The 10,058-nt window shown below is 39.6% G+C and overlaps 1 long non-coding RNA gene across 1 annotated transcript; it reads left to right on the top strand.

Annotated features, from left to right (window-relative positions):
- The first annotated feature begins 2,154 nt into the window (after positions 1–2,154).
- LOC138637179 (uncharacterized) lies at positions 2,155–7,692 on the top strand. Its single transcript, XR_011312348.1, has 5 exons — positions 2,155–2,229; positions 6,141–6,248; positions 6,339–6,367; positions 6,893–6,999; positions 7,307–7,692. It is a non-coding gene; the product is annotated as an uncharacterized lncRNA (long non-coding RNA).
- The last annotated feature ends 2,366 nt before the right edge of the window (positions 7,693–10,058 follow it).

Genomic DNA, 10,058 nt, shown 5'->3' with positions numbered 1-10,058 from the left:
AAATACAAACAGTCAATGTGACCTTTGACCCCGAGCCAAAGAAAAAGACATGAGAGTGGTTCAGAGGTCGCAGCTTGGTCTCGTTCCCACGTCCATCAGCAGCAGTGTGTTTTTACTGCTTGGCAGATGGCCAATCAGCTTCAGGCGCCTTCCCTCCCACTGCCTGGTTGCTATGGTGATGCCTCATCTCTGATGTGTTGGTGTCAATCTAAAAACAGAGATCAGAACTTCTTATGTGTCAATCTAAAGCTGATGACTCATCACTGTCACTGATGTCATCATCACAGCTGTGACATCATCGTTACATCTGTGATTTATCAGGATGCCCCAGTGACTCTTTATAGTGCTGTACAGACAGGAGGCTCCATAGACTCCCATTCAACTTCTCTCATCAAATCCAAAGTGAATAAAATGTGTCCATCAGTTATCTCGGTGTTGTTAGCTAAAGTCACTCCTTCTTCTTAGTTTTCTGGAGGTCCATCTGAAAATAATCCCTCATTCATTAGAAAAGAAGATTCAAGAAGACCTGTTTTTGGGGGCGTGTCTGTTTGATTGACAGGCCTGTGGTGCAGTCAGGTTACAGCTATCGGTGGGCGGGACTTAGTATCGTCAGGTTTCCAATCAGATCAATCAGATCCAGCGCTGGCTCCTCCCCCAGCTCGTCCAAATATGGTCACGTCCTGCTCCAAACCGCTCCGAACTATCAAGATGGTGACAGACAGAATCTGAACTGGAGGCTTCATAATGTTCACAAACCAATGATGACATCACTGACAATTGATAATTGCCTTCTAACTGAATTGTAGGTGCTCTTTCCCCTCAGAGTTTAGCAGAACCCTTCTTAACCATTTATTTGGAACAGATGTTTGATGATCACCACCTATTCAACAGTCTGAATCTTCAGATCAGGAGGTCCTGGAGGCATTTTTCTAAAAGATGTTCCTCTTATTTTCATGAAGGTGGTGGAGAACATTTTTCAAATTTCATGTAGATGTTCAACACAAAATAACCTCTAAAATCTACTACATGGCATCAGATTCTCCTCAGGGGTGACTAGAACCTCCTATAGTACCACTAGAACCTCATTCCAACAATAAAGTACCAAACTGAAACAGAATCAGGCTACTGTGGCTGATTAGTGACTTTTTTTAGATTGGTATTTTTTACAGTGTAGTAAGTCAAACTATTATTGAACGAATCCCGACGTGTAGAGTAAGGGACAATGTGTACGTGTGTGTGTGTGTGTGTGTGTGTGTGTGTGTGTGTGTGTGTGTGTGTGTGTGTGTGTGTGTGTGTGTGTGTGTGTGTGTGTGTGTGTTTTGCAGGGTTTTTCCAACATATCAGTGTAACAGAAACAAACAAGCACAAATCTGAACACGTCCTAACAACTTCCCATAAAGACTGATCACGATATCGTGTTTTTTTTGAGTGAGGTCATCGTTGGTTTGTGAACGTTATGAATCCTCCAGTTCAGATTCTGTCCGTCACCGTCTTGATAATTCGGAGCATTTTGGAGCAGGAAGTGACCATATTTGGACGAGCTGGGGGAGGAGCCAGCGGTGGATCTGATTGATCTGATTGGAAACCTGACAATACTACGTCCCGCCCACCGATAGCTGTAACTTGACTGCACCACAGGCCTGTCAATCAAACAGACACGCCCCCCAAAACAGGTCTTCTTGAATCTTCTTTTCTAATGAATGAGGGATTATTTCCAGATGGACCTCCAGAAAACTAAGAAGAAGGAGTGACTTTAGCTGACAACACCGAGAGAACTGATGGACACATTTTATTCACTTTGGATTTGATGAGAGAAGTTGAATGGGAGTCTATGGAGCCGGAGGCTTTTTGGAGCCGACCTCTAGTGGCACTTGCTGGTATTGCAGCTGAAGACACTTCTGGATCAGAACCATTTTACAGACCTGAAGCTACGAAATTTTGTTAGACTGTCTATGGACTGCAGGACAGAGAGCAGGAGGAGAACCCAGAAGTGGGTTCTGAAAGGGAACCAATCTCAGACTGTGGTGGGAACATGAGAACAGATGAGAACACCAGTTGAAAGACAGCTCGTGTTAAATTCAACTTGTAGGAGAGGTTTTCATGAGTGTTTGTGAGGACACGCCCCTTTGCTCTCTCTCTGCCTCTCAGTCAGTGTGTGTCTCTCATCCAGGATGAAGGTCTTGCTCGCTCTCTCTCTCTGGTTCCCTCTGATCATGACGTCCTGCTGTGGTGAGTGACCTGTGACCTTTGATCTGATAACAGACATCCATCCATCAGTTGATCAGCAGGCAGTTAAAGTAGTTGTCAGCTCCGTGTTATAAATATTCAACTTAAAGTAAGTTCAGTAAAACTGAGAACTGGAACTGAAGACGAGATATCGATCGAGATCCATCCGGCTTTTATTGGTAATCAGCTGTGTTGCTTTGTTTCACTCACAGGTTTGTAAGTTATGAGGCTGTTTTTAAATAAAATTTACTGTAGCTTTTATAAAAAAAAATATGTCACAACTTATCCCTGATTAATAATCGTTACGTGTATTTGTTATTTATTAGATCAAACCTGCGCTGTTGAATCAAATACTCATATTTCGATTTGAGTAAATAAACCTTAACGAAGCTGTTATTTCAAACCAGATGTATTTAAATCTGAATTTGTTTGAATCTAAATCTAAGATTAACCACAGAGTCATTTTATGTTGTAACTAATTAGAAATATAACCCTAATTTCTTTATGGTCACATCTGATTTTCTACTTTTTAAACTGAAAAGAAAAGTAAAATTAAAGGGCCATCCTGGTTGTTTTTTTTTCATCTGTGATGGTACAGGGATGCATTAGTGCACATGGCATGGGTAGCTTGAACATCTGGAAGGAAGCATTAATGCTGAATGAGATATTCAGGTTTTGGAGCAACATATGCTGCCATCCGGACAACGTCTCTTTCAGGGAAGGTCTTGTTTATTTCAGCAGAACAACGTCCAACCACATTCTGCACGTATTCCAACAGCATGGTTCTCTAGTAGAAGAGTCCGCTGATAAACTGGCCTCCTGCAGTCCAGACCTGTCAATCATTGAAAACACCTGGAGCATCAGGACATGAACAATACAACAAAGGAGACCCTGAACTGTTGAGCAGCTGAAATCCTCTATCAGGCAAGAATGGGACCAGAGAACAATTGTGACCAGCGTGTGCAAAAACACAACTGTGTATATTTTGTGTCCAAAACCAAAAGTTAAGTCAGTAGAAAAGTTCAAACTTAATGAGCTGTAATACAGATAAATATTCAGCTCAGCACAAAGAATCCCGAGGGAACCGCTGGTCCTCCTTCATTCAAATCATTTCTCCTTGTTGATTTAGTGTTTTGGGGTAATTTGAGGATAAAATATGAAGCCGTAAATTAATTTGTCTTTGGTTCACTTGTCTTTGCCCTCCAGCGAGTCTGTGTTGAATGATGAAACTTTATCTTCGGTATGTGATCAGACAGGAAACGCACCTCCTCTGTTTTCACACTGTCACAGGAAATATTCCAATCAAGAGACAAAACCCTGAAACATGACTCTTCATGTTCATGAATCCAACAAGAACCCACTGAGGTCTGCAGAGCACATCCAACATGTCAACGATGAAAAATGTAGACGTTCATCTTGTTCTTTGTGTTAGAAAAGATGAAGCGAACGAGCTTAAAGGACCATCAGAGTTCAGGATGTCAAACACAGACGCTCCACACCAAAACTTCCATCAACACGTAGATGCTTTTTGTATTTGTAAAGTACCAGTAGCCTTTCCAGCTGTGTTGGAAGCTCTTTTATTTTTAATAACAGCAGAGGGCAAAGTACACGTTCCATGTACGCCGTGACCATGTGCTCCAAAGCCAGATATACAAATTTAAGAAAGTGAATGAACTGAGTTTACACTTTACTTGTAGACAGGATTCAAACAATTTCATTGTAACTGAATCCAAGTTCTGATTTTTGCGTTTCACAAGTAAAATTGAGAAATAAATGTGTCATGTTATTCGTCAGACAGCCAGCATAAAAGAAAATCACCAATTAGATAAAAAGAGGTTTGAAATGAAAAAAAAAAAAAAAGCAGAATTGTCTGATGAGACACAACAAATGAGAAAGGTGCATCAAAAATAGAAATATATACTTTATTGATCTTGCGAGGGGAAGCATTGTGTTACAGCAGCATTAGTTTAAAAAGATTAAGAGTAAGAAAAATCATAAGAATATCACCGACACCTGAAAAAAGGAAACTCCTTCTAGCAGCTTTATGGAACTCATTAATCAGGGAAAATACTCAGTGATGTGCATCCCTGTTTCCACGGTTACCAAATGATTACAAAATCACAACTGTTTGCTGTCCTGGCTCCTAAATGGTAGAATGAGCTCCCCACCGACATCAGGACAGCAGAAACTCTGAACATCTTCCACCACAAACTAAAAACACATCTCTTCAGACTTTACCTTGAACAGTAGAACTTTAGTATCTTAAATTGTAACTTACTGATAGAACTTTGTAGTTTGGGTTTCTGTAAGAAATTGTATTTTCTTGATTCTCGTTGTTCTGGTTTTGAACCCTCATGGTTGAAATGAACTTATTGTAAGTCGCTTTGGAAAAAAGAGTCAGATAAATGAAATGTAATGTAATATAATTTGCATGAACATCTACATGGCTTATATAGATCCATTGTAAAATGAATTTTTCAACAGATTTATTAGTCAGCTTTCGACTTCATGCTTGAAAATGCTGATGCGGGACTCTTTGTAAAGTCTTTCTGTTGGAGTCGCAGGCAAGTCGCAGCACATCTCCGTCCATCTGAAGCATCTCAACCCGTTTCACTTCACATTCTGACAGACATGTTCATTCAAAGACATGAAGCTGAGCCAAATTTCATTCATCAGTGTGATGAAGAGCAATGTGTTTACAGTTCACTCAGCCTGAAGAATAGGTTAGGTATGAAAGATGAAATGAACAAACCATCTCTGCTTTCCCTTCCAGAGCTGCACAATAAGAATGATTTTCTGATGTTTGACTTCATATACTCAGCATTGATCTCCATCAGTGTCCTTAAATCTATATGGAACAAGGAGAAAGCTGAAGTGGACTCTTTTCTTCATGAATGCAGCCTCGTCTTCCTCGTCAGCTATAAAACCACAACACAGGAAGGAGATCACGTTACAGCGAGTCCCTCAGGTTGAATGATGGTTCTGTGAAATGTGACTCCAGTCTGTGCTGCTGCTGCTGCTGCTGCACGGCTCAGTTTATCAGCAGGGTGTCTGCAGGCGAGGAGGAGGAGCACACATCATCCTCCACATGAACTACTGCTGTTATTTTACAGATTCTGGTCACTTCCAGGTTTCCTGTTTACCATCGTATGTGGAGCTGAACGGCAAAGTTTCTACACTGTGTCAGTAAATATATGAACAGTGTTAAAAGTGAACCCAATAACAGAACATTCGTATTCCTGTGATCATGTTCACACTGACTGAGAAATAAAAAAATGACCTTCAACTGACAGCATAGAAACAAAAAGCTCATTACATTTTATTTATCTGACTCTTTTATCCAAAGCGACTTACAATAAGTTCATTTCAACCATGAGGGTACAAAACCAGAACAACAATAATCAAGAAAATACAATTTCTTCCAGAAAGCCAAAGTACAGCTCCTCAATCTGTTAGCAAAATACATGAAATGTCATCATCCAGAGGAACAGAAGTCATCATGCAGAACGATCAGAGTGTAGATGATTTCAAATATTTTACACACATTGTGCAACTCTTTAAAAATTTAGTAAAACTGCATCACTTTATTTTCTATACATTTTATATTAGGCTTCTAAAATCATGATTTATACTTTCTAAAGCAGCTTGAAGCTCTACTGTGATAAAAAGCACAATACTTTGATTTGAAAGTGAAATATATTGGTTTGATCTTACACAAGATGATAAGTTTTAAAAATGCGGTTCAACAAACAAGCACAAAACAAAGATATATTCTAGACAGCTTATTTGGATTTGTTTCTACATGCATGTTGTTTTGTACAAAGAGTGTAGATGGCGACAAACTACCCAACAACAGCTTGACACCGACTCACATGTTGTTCTTTGTTGTTGTTGTTGTTGTTGTTTGTCCACAGGAAATGTAAACAGCAGTGAAACAGAAGTGAACACTGAGTACTATGACTACCCGACAGTGACTGTGACGTCTGACTACGACTACAACGTCACCTTCGATTATTACTACGGTAAGTGAGGAGCCTGTTTACTTTCTTGACGGTGTTGCAGTGATCGTACTAACGGAAGTGTTTGTGCTCGATGTGTGTTTGTGTTTGCAGTGACGGTTGTCTATGAAGCCAGCAACCAGGTGAGAAATCTGTCCATTGTATTTTGTGTGCTGATAATAATACTTTCATACTTCCGTTTCTAACTCGTCCCACAGCTTTGAGAAAACACAAATAAAAGAAATACATCAATTCAACTTACATCAATACAAAAATCAGGCTAATGAGCTCAATTCTGTGACTCTTCTGTAAATAGTTTTCTAATGAACAGTAAATTTAGTAATTTCTGATCAACTACCTATCAATTTCAGTTACTTCCTGCCCACTTTGGGTCTAATCACAGCCACTTCTGGATGAAGCCCTGCCCCCTCCAAGTACCGGCTACCAATACAGATCATTTTGTTGGTTGAACAGATACAGATGATGGTGAACTTGCTGTTCTGTAGTTGTTGATGTTCTACAGGGCGGTGAATGCAGAGCATGGAACAAAAGACACATGGAAAGATGTTCACACTCAGACTGCCGTTTTAAAGGATGTTTGTAAAGACTCGCTGGAGAAGACAACTGCACTATTTACTCATTTGGCTTTCCAATACAACCTCTCTCAGGCCTCAGCGATTGGTCGGTTGCCGCCGGTGCTCCCGCTGGGATTGGCTGTTCTGCACATCTGGCACTAATTGGGTGGGTGGATGAAGCAGAGGACCGCTGCTGGCTGGTGAGAGCAGAGTTACAAGACACCAACAGGAAGTTGAACATTAGAATACAATAATTTCCAAAAATCAGCTGTGGAAGCAGAAAAAATATCTCCAAACAGACTTTACTGAAATGATGTAAAGATGGATGAAAGCTTGAACATGAGGAGTTTTATAATGTAGATGAAGCCACACATAAAAATTCTACTGATGGCTGTACGAAAGATAACAAACCCAAAGAAATCTATATTTGTAATTCATGAAATATTGTGTTTATAATTGTGAGACTGAAAGACTTGCTGTTTCTACTGTGTTCTGTTGCCCATGTAGCTGCTGTAGGTTCTCAGAGCGACATCTACCCAACCCACATCAGTCAGCACAGGACTCACAACCAGATGTGTGTTTAGGACTGATGATCACAGCTGTTTCATTTCCTTCTGTTACCTCCTCCTGTGTAGCTGTGACCTCAGATCAGCTGACTCCCACAACACTTGACGGGCAGCTGTCAATCTGTAACTGATCACAGATCATCAATAACCTCCTGACATCATGACCTACCTTTTACAGCCATGCCTCTGACAGGTCATAAAAAAAAACAGCTGACCGATTAGTGATCAACACCTCTTGACTGTTACATGATTAAACAGTAGCAACATTTAAATTTGACTGTTTTCTATTTTAATGATTTTATTGTGTAATAAATGATTTCACACAGATTGACTGTTTCCATTTGTGTATGATGTTATTTAAGAAAACCCAGTGTTGGTTGAAGGTTATATTTAATTTAGTTCAATGTTAAAGCACAGAAGTATTTATCAGTCGGACATATTTACTGGTTTCTGAATGTACACATTTAAGATGGACACAGTGAAACTGTAGTAACCCCCCCCCCCCAGCAAAAACTTAACAACAACGAGCACATGCGGTCCAGCCACGCCCCCAACAAGGGCTCTGATTGGTAGATTGTTTCAGTCCGTATAATAAGATCTCCTGAAAACATGGAGTTTCCATGTTTTCAGGAGATCTTATTATACGGACTGAAACAACGTTGTTATTCTCTTGTTTTTTAATTGTCTGTCTGTCTGTCTGTCTGTCTGTCTGTCTGTGTGTCTGTCTGTCTGTCTGTGTGTCTGTCTGTGTGTCTGTCTGTCTGTCTGTCTGCTCATGTCTTTGGCTGCTAGCTTGTTGAGCAACACTGTAAACTCTTCACTGACGTCACTGAGTAACTCACACCTGCTGTGATCATAAGATGATAGACATCATTAATAATATCAATCTGGTACTTTACTACATTATTAACAGTGTTAAGATTTCTCTATTTGTTCATTACTGAGAGGCTGAACTGTTGGTTGTAGAAGTGGTAACGAGGTGACAAAAAGTGATCAATGTTTGATATTTGTAAAACTTCATTGTTCAACTTAATCAGCACTGAAACAGCACATGAACACATGAAACATGTTTTCTGTTAAAGTAATTGTTGTGAAGGGTTAGTTTGTGACAGAACTTACAAAAAAAGAGTAAAAAGTTTATTGTTGAAATTGAAAAAGATTGTATTCTGTTGAATGATTTGTATATCCTTTGTCCAAATATTACTACTGCTTGCTCTCATACTTTTTTTTATCAACGTCTAAGTAACTCTGAAGTGGAACAAAATACTCAAGAACATGGGAAATATACTTTTCCACTTCATCCAATCAGAGACCACGATCCTCCACACAGTACTTAACAGGCGTCTGCTGCACTCTGGTGGACACAGTAGAGAACTACAGGAGCTGTGAAACCTGCTTTCTCAATTCCTGGGTTGTAGTTGCTGTGTTCGGTGCTGCTTCTCTCCTCTGAACACTGTGTATCTGCAATCATGTAAAACAAGACATTTTTAACTGATATTAATAAGCTCAAAAATTAAATGCTCAAAGTGTTAGGGTTAGGGTTAACCCTAACCCTAACACTTTTCTTCAGTGGTCTGACTGCAACAAGAATCCAACAAAGTTTTAATCTGTAACTTTGAGATGAAAGAATCACAGAAGTTTGAACAAGTCCCTGAACTTTCATATAAAACATTTTAATTGGTTCATTAAATATGTTTTTCTTTCTGATCAGTTTTAAATGCCTTCAACTAAAATGTCACAATTGAATCAAAGAAAGTGATGTCATCATGGTGCTCCTCCCCTTTTCCTCTGCAGGCATCGACAGGCGAACTCCTTCGTTGTCTTTCAGATTTTCTGCGTTGTCGTTGTGTCAAACTGAAGGAGCTGTCGTCCAATCAGATCGTCCTCTGGTTCAGAAACGTTGATCGGCGCTGCTGCTTCAGGGCTGGCAGGTAACTTTTTGTTTGTTTATTTGTTTGTTTATGTTGACTTCTCAGACCTTAGCACCAAGTCCTCCCTGTTCAGTTTTTATGGTGCGAACACGTTCAGCGAGTTCCTGAACGCAGCACAGAGATGCACATGGAGGACTTGAACGTGAACATTAGTGATGTCATCATGGACCTGAAACCGGAGCAGGGAAACATCAGTTTATAACAGGGGTGGGCAATTAATTTTTACCGGGGGCCGCATGAGCAACCCGAGCACTGCTGGAGGGCCACATCGACAATATTTCAATTAAATTTTGCTCAATATTATTTTTGATATACCGTAAGATAAAAAATAATAATAATAATAATTTCATTTAACCCAACTTAACTTTATACAAAAGCAGATTGCTTTTGATGGTTTTATTTAAACTCTTAATCCTTAAATATTTATATTAGGCTATGTGAAATTGAAATAAGAAAACAAAAACAATCATTAAATCACTGCAATTTATTTTTAACTTGTTCACACTTTAACTTTGTTCCACAAACAAGGAAAAACAACAAACAACTTAACAAGTTTATAGAAATACTGCAATACAACAAACAATAACTTGTTATGTTTTCCACCTCATTTTACCTCTTCAGTGCGAATAATCCAGTCTGTTCTGGGCTTGAACAAGGGCATTGAAATCTGTCTGAATGTCTGAGGTGGCTATGCGAAGGACAGCTGAGAGGTGCTCATCAGTAATAGAGGATCTGTGTTTGGATTTGTTGAACTTCATCACA

Source organism: Brachyistius frenatus, unplaced genomic scaffold (assembly GCF_029030835.1).
Source record: "Brachyistius frenatus isolate BFR_SWC_R1_liver_20210118 unplaced genomic scaffold, ASM2903083v1 Contig_437, whole genome shotgun sequence".
Classification (NCBI taxonomy): Eukaryota; Metazoa; Chordata; class Actinopteri; family Embiotocidae; genus Brachyistius; species Brachyistius frenatus.
The sequence above is the reverse complement of the archived record's forward strand: the minus strand, read 5'-3'. Positions and strand labels throughout refer to the sequence as shown.